The sequence below is a fragment of the Camelus dromedarius genome, chromosome 11 (assembly GCF_036321535.1).
Source record: "Camelus dromedarius isolate mCamDro1 chromosome 11, mCamDro1.pat, whole genome shotgun sequence".
Taxonomy (NCBI): domain Eukaryota; kingdom Metazoa; phylum Chordata; class Mammalia; order Artiodactyla; family Camelidae; genus Camelus; species Camelus dromedarius.
In genome coordinates, this window is record NC_087446.1 from 18,285,175 (window position 1) to 18,299,606 (window position 14,432).

A 14,432-nucleotide genomic window follows, 5' to 3' on the forward strand; every position below is an offset into this window, starting at 1 on the left:
TAGTGAGCCAGGTTAGTAGTGTATTGAATGCTTTTAGCACAATGCGCTGACTTCATAAAATAATTTTATTTTACTCCACTGTCTTTTGAAAAAGCGGTTTATTATGTTGGCATAACATAATGATCACTGCCAACCATGATTCTTCATGCTTCCTCAGAAAATAAAGCTGTCTCCTTATCCCTAGTTAAGTTTATGAATACTGTCAAAAGCCACAAAGCTTCCTGAAATATTTAAAAAAGAATGTGTATTCATCAATAATACTTTTTAGATTCCATAAGCTTTTGCTGATTAAGACCATAAACCACATTAGACAGATTCAGGAATTAGACTCTAAGTCTTTTCTTCTGGTTCTTTGTTCTGACCAGAGCAATTACCTTTCATTATTTCCTCTTACTCTGACAGTTTTCTGTATTGGTAAAGTAAATACAAGGTTTGTATTAAAAAATGTAGCTGTGAATCTTAGCATACTTTCTTGTCTTGAGCTTTGATGGCAGGTGTGCTTGGCCATCTAAGCAGGCATTTTATGGTCGCTGCAGATGGTGTGTCCTGTCAGCTGGACTCACACATGATGTATGATATTAATTGTTCCTGGACCCTTGAAGGAATGAATGCTTTTGCTATCATGGGGAACATGTGGGAAAGAAAAATGAGTAAGTAGAATTAGCCTCATCTTTCTCATCTTTATGTTGGGCTTTTTCGGAGATTCTAGGTGTTGAAAACTTCTTATCACATGCTACTTCATATAAAGTAGTTGCTCAATAAATGTCATTTTTGCTTCTCGTGATGATGTTGGCAGGTATTGCTGAGTCAAAAATGCAGATACCCCAGTGGAATCCAACATGGAATGCAAAGATTTACTTGTGCATGTGCTCAATTTTTAATATACTACTTCTGACTTTGAACATCCATTTGTGAAAAAGAGACCAAAATAGCTGGCTGCTGAAAAGAGTCCAAAAGGAAAATATTTTGACATTTATGTGAAAGGACTGAATGAACTGTTACAAATTTAGAACTTAGGGAAACCAAGAGTCATAACATATCTGAATCAATAAAAGAATTGAGTAACGTAGGTGACATCATGGTAAAAGTTTGAAACAGGCATCGATGTGGCAGCAGAGTGATCGAGAAGCTGGGGAAACTGAAGGTGTGAGACAAGTGGCTCAGATTTTTCTTGCTTCTGATAAACTGTTCTTGAAGAAGGATTGGGCTTTTGATGTGTTCGAGTTCATTCTGAAACTCAGTCTTTCTGGGAGATGTATCGGAAGTGATGAGCAAACAATCATGTTTATCATTTACAAGCTTATCATTTATAAAATCATTTCCTCTAAATTTTCTGGATCAGTCACTCTGAAATCCCAGGGGATGGTTAGTTAAGAAGCCTTCCTACAACCATGGGGCCCTGTTTTGTTGCCGGGACTACAGACCCTGATGTGCGTGAGCAATGCCTTCCCCAGCAAAGCACCCAACAACCCATCAGATATGAGAAATGAACCACTGTAGCCTCTGGATAAAGTCATTGGTTTATTTAAAATCTAAGGTAATACAGCCATCACTGAAGTCTCCCTTTCAACCACAAAGCTCCACTGCATACTAATTTTGAGCTCAGGAACTCTCATCAAATAAGATTCCCCCCCTCCCCTAAATGACAACCATGTAATTTGCATTTCACTGCCTATCATTATATCATTTTGTATCTTAGAACCTGAGAAATAGTATTTGGGCAGATCCAGTAGATAGGCTTCTATGATGGTGGGGAATGGTGGACACATTCAAATGTAAGGTTCTTGTTCTTTGGCAAGAACGTCTTGGCACTCTCGTCTTTCTAGCATAGCACTTGCCCTGGTCATTATTATTACTTAATTATACAAATAAGGAAAATGCGTAGAGGAGCCAGGAGACTGAGTGTCGAGTTTCACGTATTCAGTGTTTTTCCACCACCAGTGATCATGGTCCATTGTGCTCTGCGTGATGCTTATCCTGATTAATTTTTCATTGAAGTTGGAGGAGAAATGATTAGGCAAGCACCAAGAGAACATGATGCATGGGCTAGTTGTACTTGTTCCAGAATACTTAGTAAGGCAATAAAGCCCTCGTGTTTTAGTTCCTGGCTTCAACACATTGTGTTACATCAATCACATTAATTTTGTTCCATTTACTGAATGAATTTTGATGTGAAGAATTGATGGAACATAAAGTTGGATGAAATATGTATGTGTGTGTATATATGCATGTGTATCTATAATTTATATAGTTTAAAATTTTTATTTGGAATCTGAAACAGTGCTGAGATTGAGATGCAGACATAGCAGTTCTTTTGTTACCTAGGTAGTTGTGAAAGTGCATATCCGTATGTGCCTGGAGAATGTGATGTACACACAGTGATTTTCCGTCAGTAATATCTCTAGTACAGTTTTATGCTAGACTATGTCATAATAGAAAGTAATGGATACCAAACTATATTGACAGAAGTGTGTCTTGGCAAATATCAGGGAAGGAAAAGGAATGATTCTTCCAAGTGTCTGCTTTAGATGTCTTGGTACAGGAAGGCTTTGAGGCCAGAACACATTTAGCATGAATACATCTTTTTTCAAATTAAAATATTGTATTTTTCTATTACTGAAAATGGATTGCTTCTTTTATTAAAACAATAAATTAAAATGAAATTAAAGATAAGACCAAAAATAAAACAATAAATTAAAATGAAATTAAAGATAACCAAGGCCTGTTTTCACCCAGTGTCTCTTAGGCACCAGAAAGCCATGCGGGCATCTTGATAAGAGACATGCTTCAGGAGGTTAATCTGAGGATAATATTCTAACAATCTGACAGATTCTAAGCAGAGAATTAAGTCAGACTGGGAGGACAATATTACAGGAGAGCTAGTGTGAACCTCAAGGGCATATAGACTATCACAAGTTCTTAACTGAGGATGTGGAAATGTTTGGAGACATTTTTAGTTGTTACACTTTCTGGGGAGTGCTCCGATGTTGAGTGGGTGGGAATCTGGAAAGTGAAACATCCTGTGTCATGAGAGATCTGTACAACAGAGAGCTTCTCATCCTGCCTGCAGACACAGCCCTTGAGTGAATGGGGTAGTGCAGTCAAGTGGGAGTTTGGGGGGACATTAACTAAGAGACACTATAATTAGGGATAAGAAACTTCCAGGGAGTCTGTTCTGCAAAGCATAATTAAGGTCCAGCATGTTCTTTCAGATAGAGGCATCTTTACATACTTGTTCTTGTCTTAAGAGTACTCAAATGCCAGGATTTTCCTTGAGTTTTCTCTTGAAAGAGTATCAGGAAGATAATTCTTACCAATAAAGACAAACATTACAACCTTTAAATTATTGGAAACATTCTACAGGGGAAAATTATAGATAAAAATATCTGTTAAAAACTCAGGGCATGAGCTTATGAATTAATCTCCTTAAAGAAAATAAGATGAAGAACTAGATTTGTTTGCTACTGTGCTACTGAAATGATTATAAGAAGAATGTTTGTATCTACATTCATCCAGTCTTTCAGCTAGCGTTTTTTTTTTTTTTTTACCCCCAGCATTTTTTGTGTGCCAGGCACTGCTCTATAAATTGAGCATACAGCAATGTCTTGAGGGAACTTATATAATAACAGGGAAGATAGAAGAGATAATGCCAGGTAGTGCAGGAAGCTCAAGGAAGATGGGGTGAGTGCGCAGACAATGACAAAGGGTTATTTTTAATGGGCTTCCCCAAAAAAAGACTGTCAGGAAGAGGTGACCTCTTGAGTAGAAACTGAATAAAGGGCAGATGTCAGCATGTGAATATGTGCAGGAAAGAAATTGAGCAGAGAGATCATCAAAAGCTCTGAGAATAATTGCTTATGTGGAGGACCAGTGGGGAGATCAGAGAGCAAGAGGTACACTGTAGAAATGAGGATGGAGGGGCAGCCCAGTGCCCAGACGGTGGGAACTGTTAGCCCATCCAACACCTATTATATGGAGTCACCCCGACCACCACTGTTAGATTCTGAGTGTGAAAGAGGCAGAGTGTAGGCTGGGAGAGAAAGAGATGAATCAAGGATGGCTCCGAGGTCTACAAATTACTCCGAATTTATGGGATATTCATTTGTGGAACTAACATGTAACTGAAAAGTTAAAGTCAACATTGTCTGTCAGATTTAACCGCTTTAAGCCCTTTCAGATATTGCAGTTTAATTGAATGTTGTCATCCCTAATTTTCAGGGATATTTTAGCGGCTTGTTCTAGACTGGAGATTTTCCCAACCTTTGACTTTGGTTTTCCATAGTTTTGTAAATTGTCACTGTATAGAATGAGGCTTTAAAAATACATGGTTGAGAAACACTTTGTGGAGGAATGAAGTATAAATAGAGAAGTTGTTAGGAGTGTGAATTTTAAAAGTACACTGCCTGGGTTTAAATGGTGACATCACCACTAAGGAGCTTTGCAGCCTTAAGGAAATTAGTTACTCTCTTTTTCTGCATCTGTAAATGAGAAGTAATAATATTGCCTACTTTAGAGGATTGTTGTGACAATTTAGTGATTTACTACATATAAAATGCTCTGAGCAATGCTTGGCACATAGTAAGTTCTTAATAAGTGTTAATGATTTTTATCACCTATTAGTACCGTTGCTAACATGAACAGATATGTAATGATTTGAATTTAAAAAGAAACAGTTTCAGAAACAAAAGGCCTGGATAATCCATAAACTGAACAAGCCAAAATGAATAATTGAAAACGAGTTCTGTATAAAATTAATGAAAGAAACAAAATTCAATAGATAAATTCACATCTAAAATGGTTAAAATTATATCAGATTATTCTTGTCTTAAATTTGTAACCCAAGAGAAGAAACACAAATATCAACAAGAAACACATTTTTTCCAATTGTTATTTATATCATTATTAGGTGTGTATTACTGTGTTATAAATTTGCTGGGGTTTTTTCTATTTGCAAAATGAGGAATCCAAAATCTAAGTATATTTTCTGCATTTTCCAGAATTTTAAATTTCTTAATTGTATCTTCAGGTACATATAGGGTACTAAATTGAATGTATACAGTAAGTCAGTCTTATTTGCTCATATATTGAAAGTAATTTTATCATATGGAAAAAGTTCTTAAGAATGCCTAAAGCAGAGTTTTATAAGATATTAATATCTATACTACTTAATAACAATTTTAGTATAAAAATAATAAAGTTGTAAAATCTAAGGGCTGACTTATTTCCAAGCCCATAAATACTGTCTTTCTTTAGAGGCTACTGATAGGATTCCAAATGGCTTGGGCATAAGTATTCAGTAAGTATTCGCAGTTTGATTAATGTGTAATTATGAAATTTATTGGCTACATAAAGTGAAACAGAAATTCTGAGACTGCTCTATGAATTACACAAGCAGAGCAGAAAATAATGTGGTTTTTTAAAGTGTAATTGTGATAAGTGGCCTTTAGTTTGACATTTTGAAGCTGACCTGACAACATCAGGGTCATCTATAAATGTTATCCGTTACCCGTTGCTTAATGTGCACTGTCATTGGAGCTTGGGCGTGTCACTTGCAAAGCTGCAGGTAAGTGTGGTTCCTTTCTGTTTCCCTTTATCTTCTGCTTGGACTGTTGCAGTATCATTCACTCTAATTTTTCCCTGAAATAAAGTCCAAAACATTCAATGTTCTCTGCAGTGTAGTACCAACCCACCTTTCCAAGTGTGATGGTATTTATGTATTAATCTCCTGTTAGACTATTTTGATATACTTTATTGCTTAAATATATGACATATTAACTTCTGTACATTAAGAACTCTCCTCTCTGTTTAAAATGACATTCTGCTTGTTACTCTGCTTTTTGGGCATAATGGGATTGCCTAGCATGCTGAAAGTAGGAACAAAGCAGGCCTGGAAGAAGATGGGACACCTATACAGGGAATGACTCCTTGCCAGGTTGTCGTGTCTCACAATTTCCGTTATCGCATAACCGAGGCCTTTTTTAAGGGAGGCTGCATTGGGGCCGACTCATGGCAACGATGGTTACAGAAGTCGTTGTTGGAGGAGGTCCCATAGGTTTAGCACCAGGGGTGATGGAAGCTGAGTGAGAGAAATACAACAGTCAGAGTTGAACACTGGACTCCAGGACTCTACTGACCAGGGTCAGAGTGGAGAGGGAAGCGCCTCCAGGTGCTCTTACAAATGCTCTGAGAAGTAGGGGTATGAAGGGCAGGCCCTCCCATTGCAGATTCCTCCCCCTCATAGTGAAGGAGGTTCCTCATTCGTTCAGCACCGTCTTACTTGTGGAGTTCAAGGGCTGGGCTGTGCCTGCCCAGGGTTGAGCGAGTTATTCCTTCAGGCAGCTGCGAGCATCTCAGTGGCCCAGGATTTTCACCATCCTTCAGGGTACCCACTGAAAATGGTTTCCTTCAGTTCCCTAGGCTAAATTTCGTCTGCTTATCTTCTGTGTTCCAAATTGCATGGTTTTTTTTTTTTTTTGGAAGTCTTTTCTGGAACCTAATAGAGTTGGCTTTGTAACAGAATAAAATTGTGTACCTGTAGACGAGGCCTTCACTGCTTCCTAGTACCTGGCCCATAGTAAGCATCCAGAAAGTGCCTGTCTGAGTGTTTTGAGTGTGTGAGTATTTTAATGAAGTGAAGGAAGAACCGGATTTTCTTTTTCTTGGCAGCATTTTCCTATTGTCTTAACTTCTTATCTTTAAGGTCTTAGGCTTCAATAAGCCCCCCATTCTTGTTAAGATACATAGGAGAAAGGTAAGTCTTTTATTGCTTTATTTCAATAAAATTGGCAGATTCACACCTGAGGACTTAATCATCTATGTTTAGGCCTCGCTCACCCTCTGCACGCTGGGTGAACAACTTGCTGCTCATTAAACAGATTGTACATTAAAAGCTATAGCGTACGAAAGCAGAGATATCATACATTTGGTGATAATTAGTCGTGTTCATTTGCTCACTGAGTACTAGGGCATACCACACTGTTTCCATAGCAACTTCTGTTCTGTTCAATTGACTGCTAATGTGAATATATGAATAAGTTTTCTGTGTTTAAGAGAAAAGCCCCCAAACAATGAGGTGATTTGAGTTTACAGTTTTGGATGTCAGCATGTTGGTTTTACCTTATTTACTACTTTACTTTTGGAAGCACGTTTTTGTTGTTTTTAGGTACTGGCCACAACAACAACAAGAATACAGAGTGAATGAATTTTAATGAATTTCTAAATGGCCTACTGAACTAGATTCTCCCTGTCCCCAGCTACTCCCTGGTTGTAAGTTATGCAAATGTACAAGCTGCCTTAACTCTTTCAGGACGCTAGGGTGCTATTTGGCAAGTAGCTACTCCAGGGAACTAATCCATCATGGGGGGAAAAAGGAAGAAACAAAGGCCGTTTCATAGCAATTAAATCAGTGGTGCTTTAATTTATAAAATGTCCCTGGAAAGCAGGATTGGCATGACGTCAATTTTTCTGAAGAGAAAAGCTTTAATATTTTTAGCTGAGTCTCAGACACTGCGGCCAACAGCATGCTATCGAGGAGACGGCAATGACATTGGAGTTAGAGATCCAAGTTTGAATTCTGGAGCCACCATATGCTAAGGCTGAGACTAGAAATCTCCGCTTCCCCCCATTGTGAGGATGACAATAATAACGTCGTCACTGAGTTGGTTCTTACTCTTCATCACCCTCTCACCCGATCATGTCAGGGCACAACAATTATGAGTTAAGACTGATCAGTTTCCCTCTTTTATTACTGGAACCTTATTAAATTGTTAGCGTTGACCATTTTTGACCATAAAGGAAGTAATTTCCATGTGGTTCAGCATAATACAAGAGAGAGAGACACTTAGGCCCAGAGAGATCAAGTAAAGTGTGTAATGTCGCATGGCCAGTCATGGTACACCAGGGCCTAGTCCCTTCTCCTGAAGGACTAACATGTGCTGCTTGGCTAGATAACCTGTGTAGCCTGACACATTGAAGGCACCCAGAAATCATCCAAACCGTCTCCACTTCCAAACTGTGGGCTGGGTAGCGGGCGGACTATAGACGGGAGCAGAATTATGATCTGCCTGGTCTTGCCTGCATGATTTGGAGCTCGTTGGAAGGACTGAGATTGGGTGGGGAGTCAAGAAAATTGTTTTATATCCTGCTCACGCCACTAAGAGACACACCTGGGGAGCTTACTCATATTTTTCCTCTATTACTCTAACTAAAATGAGAAGGGTGGTATTTATGCTTTTTTTTCAAAGAGGCTGTGATCTTTTAATGTTCTTTGTAAAAAAGCTAATACATATACTCTCCATACATTTATATGTACTATCCAATGCTTATGATTACCTCTATTTTCTTTACTTGCTATTTCAAAGAAGAAAATTCTAAAGTCCATCCCTTATACTACCGGGAATGAAGAGCCTTTTAAAAGCAATATGCCAGGTTGGGGATTTTCTTTTTTTTTTTTTCTTTTATATAAATATCTGTATTCTGTATATACACATATAGATTTTAAAAGGCACATTATATATTGATTTTTGAATAAATTACGTATAAATGTTTTTGGATAATTGTATATTGAGTATATCTTATGAAATATACACAACATATCCTATAATTTTAAATCCGTACTAATGTTTAGCATTGCACCCAGTAAGCACTCAGAAATGTTAGCTGTCATTGTAGCTGGTCTCCTCTTACCTTTCATATAATGACACTAATGTGAATGAAGTTACTTTTGTAGATATTTCCAGTTTTCCCTTAGAGGTTCATATTTGGAAAGAAGTTAAAAGATGCTTCTATCAGAGTAAACTTAGTTATTAAGTGAATTTTATTAATTTTTAAAGATAACGTGCTAGGCAGCATATTAAACGTTTTACATTTATTATTTCATTGTGTTCTCACTGTAACCCTAGGAGTTAGGTCCCACTGTTACGTTCTTTTAGTATCTTAAGTGTATATCGTACTTGTAACACTCATATATCTGTAACTATTTCGTTATATAACATAAGCAGAATGAAGGGTTCTAAAGATTAGTCATGATTGCAGCCATTAGGCACTGAAAAACTTTTTTTCTTAATACTTATTGTTAAAGTCAGTGTATACCTAATACAAATAACATTTCTTTTGCTAAAGCTGATCTACAGTTGTTGCATATCATGTGTTGTTCATGATGAAGAGATTAAAATGATAATTAAATAGGTGTTTTTTATTCAAAACTTCATAATTCTGATGAGTTCATAAAAATGTTTATCAAAGAAAACTAGGTACTGTTCTTGACACCGTGCCAGAAAAAAGTCTGAAATATTCAAAGCAGTTTCTAAATATTAAATAATTCACTTAAAATTTTTAAAGGAGAAACTAAACCAATTTACATCCCCAAATAACATTTTATGTTAGTATTGATGTTGGAAATAGTAAATAATTGTTAGCATTGAACTATTATTTTTAAAGTGCTAGATCATTCTTGTAAATATGAAGTTTAAAGTTAAATCTTTTACTTATACATCATTATTTTAATGAAGGAGTTTGCAAGATAACTATTTGCACTGACATTTATTTTTTGGGTAAGGATATGCTTAGGCAAGGTAAAATATGCTCCTGTTATTCTATTTGGAAAACAATATTATTAGAATACTAATTGGAATTTCATCAAATACATTTATTTATTTTGGAAGCTTTAACATTTTCATGATAAATTTTCCCATCCCAGAATATAAAATGAGTTTTTAATTGTTCAGATATTATTTTATGTCCTTTAAAAATGTTTTTCTATTTTTTTTCACTTAATCCTAGGTCTTTTGTTAAATTCATTTCTAGATATTTAATAGATTTTTTGTTAATTTAAATGGAATACTTCCTGCTTCTATTTCTATCTTCTTTATGTGTACTTTAATTTTGTTTCCGGCCATCTTGGCAAATCTTCTTGTTAATTCAGGTTGTTTTACAAGAATCCCTTGAGGTTTTGAGAGAATTAAAATGAGATATGCTATTATAAAGCTTAAATGATGCCTGATAGAGAGCAAGTCCTCAGTAAACAGTGGCTGTTTTCATACCTGAGGTTCCACTTTCAGGCTGCATGGTCTTTATCTATAGAACATCCTTTTCAGCATTGGACAGCATGCACTGCTATTTTGAGGGCTTGATATAGATTCACTTTACTTTTGAATAACATTTATTGGGTTTCTGCCATTGCATGCTACTTGCTTTTACATAGGTGATTTTTATAATTTTGTGAAGCAGATGAGCAATAATTTCTTTGTTCTAAAGGCGGTCACACCATAAATGTACTACAAGGGATCAACTTGCAAGGTCATCTTGACTTGGGACTGCAACTAATGTAATTAACATGGTGATGAAGCATGCAGAAAAGAGATGCTCTTTTCCTTGCAACATCTTCAGCTTTAATAGATGGCAGTTTTTGAATCCTTAGGTACAAAAATATATATGTTTAACACGTAAACTATGAAACTCATAGTGTGAAACTCTGAAGTAGGTGTCACTTTTATTTTCCATTTTGGAATTGCCTTACATTATTCTGTTTATATTACTGATAAGAATTGCATTATCCATTTTTATGCATTTTTAGATGTTAGCAGTAATTTAAAAAATCCATTACCTGTATGACTGATAACATCTACTAAGACAATACACATCTCAAAGGAAAACAAGGAGAAAGTAAATCATTCACGTCTGAAGATTTATAAATGATAATCATCGTGTCATAACCCTACCAAAGATTATTTTAAGGACAGTTTTGCCTTCTAAATGAGAGGATGAGAAATGTAATTTCAGTTGGGAAAATAGATGTAGATCAAATTTTCTTCTGAAATGTTTATAAGACAGTTTTGTGTCAATAGCAATAGTTGATTAAGAAATGAAATAAGGGGGCTGTTTTTAAATGCCCTGAGCCTTCGTAACGTGACTTTACTTGTGACCTCCTGGTAAGTTGGGACTGATTAATTTCTCTAACTTACTGAAAAGGCACGTAAAAACTAACTAAAGAACATTTGGCTACAAAAACTAATAGTACCAGTTAACATTTAGTGAACACTTACCCTGTTTGGGGTTCTGAGATTAAGCCCTATCCTTGAATTACCTCATTTAATCTTCTCAACAAAAATACCCTGAAGTAGGAGCAATTATTATTCCTGTTTTGAAGATGAGGACATCAAAGCTCTGAGAATTAAATGAACTTCCCAAGGTTACAGAATTAATAAAAGGCTGATACAATACTCAAATCTTAGTTTAATTTTAAAGTCATCTTCTTATTCTCTATATCTGTTCTACTTTATTATATCAGAAAGTGACATATTTTTTCTTTAAAAATATTTACCTAGCTTATAAACATCGAGTGATGCATGCATAATGGATTTAATATGTAAAATAAATCAATGCCATAAATATTTGACTTTAGGTGATTACTAATGCTCGTGACAAAAAAAATTGACCATAGAATTTATAGTATTTAAACCACCACCGAGATGTAAAATTTATTTATGTCACTTGGAATTGTAAGGATTAAGTATTCATTAGAATTGTAGGGGGGGAAATATCTTCATGATCAGGAAAATAGCAGCATTTTTCCAGTTTTTTATCTTCAAAGCTAGAGTTGAAGCCATTTCTGATGTTGACAAAAACATTGTTTTTCAAAGATGTACATATTTTAAAAGTAATTTTATCCTACAGATGCATAGTAACTGCTATGTTCTAGAGGTTATCCTAAGCATTTTACAAATATGAGCTTATTTAATCCTCATATTGACATGAGCGAGGCCAGTAAGATGGGCACTGTTATTATTTTCATCTTACAGAAAAGAAAAAGAGGCATAAAAACTTGCTCATGTTTGCACAGCTAGTCAATAGGGCCATCGGATTTAAATCTAGGCTGTCTCATTCCAGAATCTATGCCCTATGCTACCTTGCTACCAAACGACTTCAGTAGTTAGATCAGCGTTTTAAATGTATTGCATACATTTAGAAATTTTACAATGTCCTGTGTTCTATTAAGTAGCTGATCTATGCCAGATATAATTGCAAAGAATATAATTAATTTTTTAAATTGTGCTGTGATAGGGCAGAGTCATGCTTTTAAGTAGTATTACCTTATTTCCTTATTGACTACTGTCATAGACATTTTTAAAAATTAATTGACATTTTATTTAACAAGTCAAAGGTTCTCAACAGACACTATTTCATGCATCATACAGTCACCTTTGTGTTGTATTCTACTGGCATTTGTCATCTGCTTTGTGTGCTGGAGCATAGAACATAATGTTCCTTGTCTACAGGGATTTCTTGAGCAATTGATCATTCACTGAAAAACATAGCATAGCTAAGTCTTAGGAGAGATATTAATGTCTGGCCCCAATTAAATATATTAATTAAAAAAACAGGATCTTTGAATGATGTTTATGAACTGCCAAACTTCACTTTATAAGGCAGTCTCACCCTGAGTACAATGAGGAATTGTTTCTGCTGCTTTGTTTGAAAACAAAGGATAAAATCTTGGAATTTCCCTTAATGCATCTTACCAGCCCCAAGAAAGGATGACTGTTTGCTCCTCTACGTTAGGATTACTCTCTTTAAAGACCAGGAATCCACTTAGTGTACTTCTCGTCAGCTTGCTACGACCTCACATTGCTTCTGTACTCCGTACCTTTTCTTGGCTGCCACACCCAGTGTGGGCATCTGCTTTCTCTGAGAAGTCACGGCCCCATGTGTGTAGTGGGTGTGCACGGTCCTTCACAGGAATCTACAGGCCATTCGACATGAGCTGCAAGTCTCTTGTTTGCTAAGGACCTTCTCGATATTCTAAAAATACTGATTGGAGAGTAGAGCAACTTAAGAGAGAATTCTTACACTATTTTTTGAATCTGTGACATTTTTTATACACTAATAGTTTGGCCATCATACTTGAATAGATTAAACCTCTCCAAACAACAATAAAACCAGTACTATTTCTAGTGTCATCACTGGACTGAGATCCCCAGTGTTTAGGTCATAGGTATCCTCTGAACTTGTTTATTCTTAACCTTGTTACTCTATCAGAGTAGAACCGTTTATTTTCTTGAATCTGCTCTCTAATGTAATCATGTGACAGTGTTGAAATATAACTTTAGGAAGGATGAATATTTATTTGGACCCGTGCTTTTTTAAGCTCAAATATATTCCACATCATTTGTTCAATGTTCTATGTAGACATTGGGGTAACAGTATCTCTATTCAGCAAAAGTATTTCGCATTGAAGAATAAGTGGTGATGGGCACATGACTTACTTAGTTTAGAACCACTGAGGTAGATGCAGGGAAAATACCCACTGAGATAAAGTTTAGGGTTGCTAGACCCTCTCCACTTGGATCTGGATTTACAAACAAGTTTTTATGTATGCTCATCTGATATGTCGAAAGGACTATCTGAGAGGCCTTCATTCATTAATTTAGTCAGTCAGCAATCTAGTCTAGATGCCAGGCACTTGTCTAGGTATAAATGACTCAGGAATGAACAAGACAGACCCGATCTATACTCTCGGATGATTTATAATCTATAGAGGAACACCGAAGCACAAACGAGGAGTCAATTATTCCTGTATTCAACACACTTTATTTTTATCTGTAGCACTCTTTATGATCCAGCACATTACAGATTTACCACTTTGTTGTCTGCTTCCACCAACTGGGATGTAAATCCACAAGGGCAAGGATTTGTCTACTTTGTTCTTTCCTGCAACTCTATTGCTACAACAGTGGTTGGTTGGCTCAGGGTATGACGTCAGTGTTGAAGCCGAAAAGTTAAGTGTCACATATTTCCCATTCATCTGTGACGTATGAGGGTGCTGAGTGCCTGGTGCGGAAAGACAAATGGGAACCACAGGGGCCAGGAATGCCTACGTGTGAACAGGTAGCCCACTGAGAGGTGGCTCCATGCCACAGTGGACAGAGAAATCAGTTACCAGGAGAAGCACAGAGTAGGAGTAACAAATTCAGACTTCAGAGATGAGGCACAGCTTCCTAAAGGAAGTGATGTCTGAGTGCTCCAAGCAGTCGTCAACCTTAAAACTCAAGACTCTAGAATCTTAGGGTTAATTACCCCCATACCTGCACCACCCCCCCCCCACATATAGACTGAGTTGTCCATGCAGAAATGTAGCATGTTCACTGTTGCTCAGAGGCATAGAGGAGGCAGAGATGAAAGTCTGACTGGAGGCCTAAAAATGACTTGACAAGGAGGAACATTTGACCTGAGCTTTCCAAAGGGGCACACTGGTTGTGGAAAAGAGTTGAAGAATAACCCCCTTGGCTGAAGGAATGGCCCAGGCAAAGGCCCTGGTAGAGAATCTTCCTGACCATCATTTCACTTCTTAGATCCAGATCTTAAGAGATTAAGGCTCATTGATGATTCTTGTCTCATGCACCCTCCACCTTGTTGAAATATGCTGCTGTTTGTTT

The 14,432-nt window shown here is 36.6% G+C and overlaps 1 protein-coding gene across 1 annotated transcript in view; it reads left to right on the forward strand.

Annotated features, from left to right (window-relative positions):
* The window catches only part of NAV3 (neuron navigator 3), a 730,605-nt gene that overhangs the window by 264,171 nt on the left and 452,002 nt on the right, over positions 1 to 14,432 (forward strand). The window lies entirely within an intron of this gene.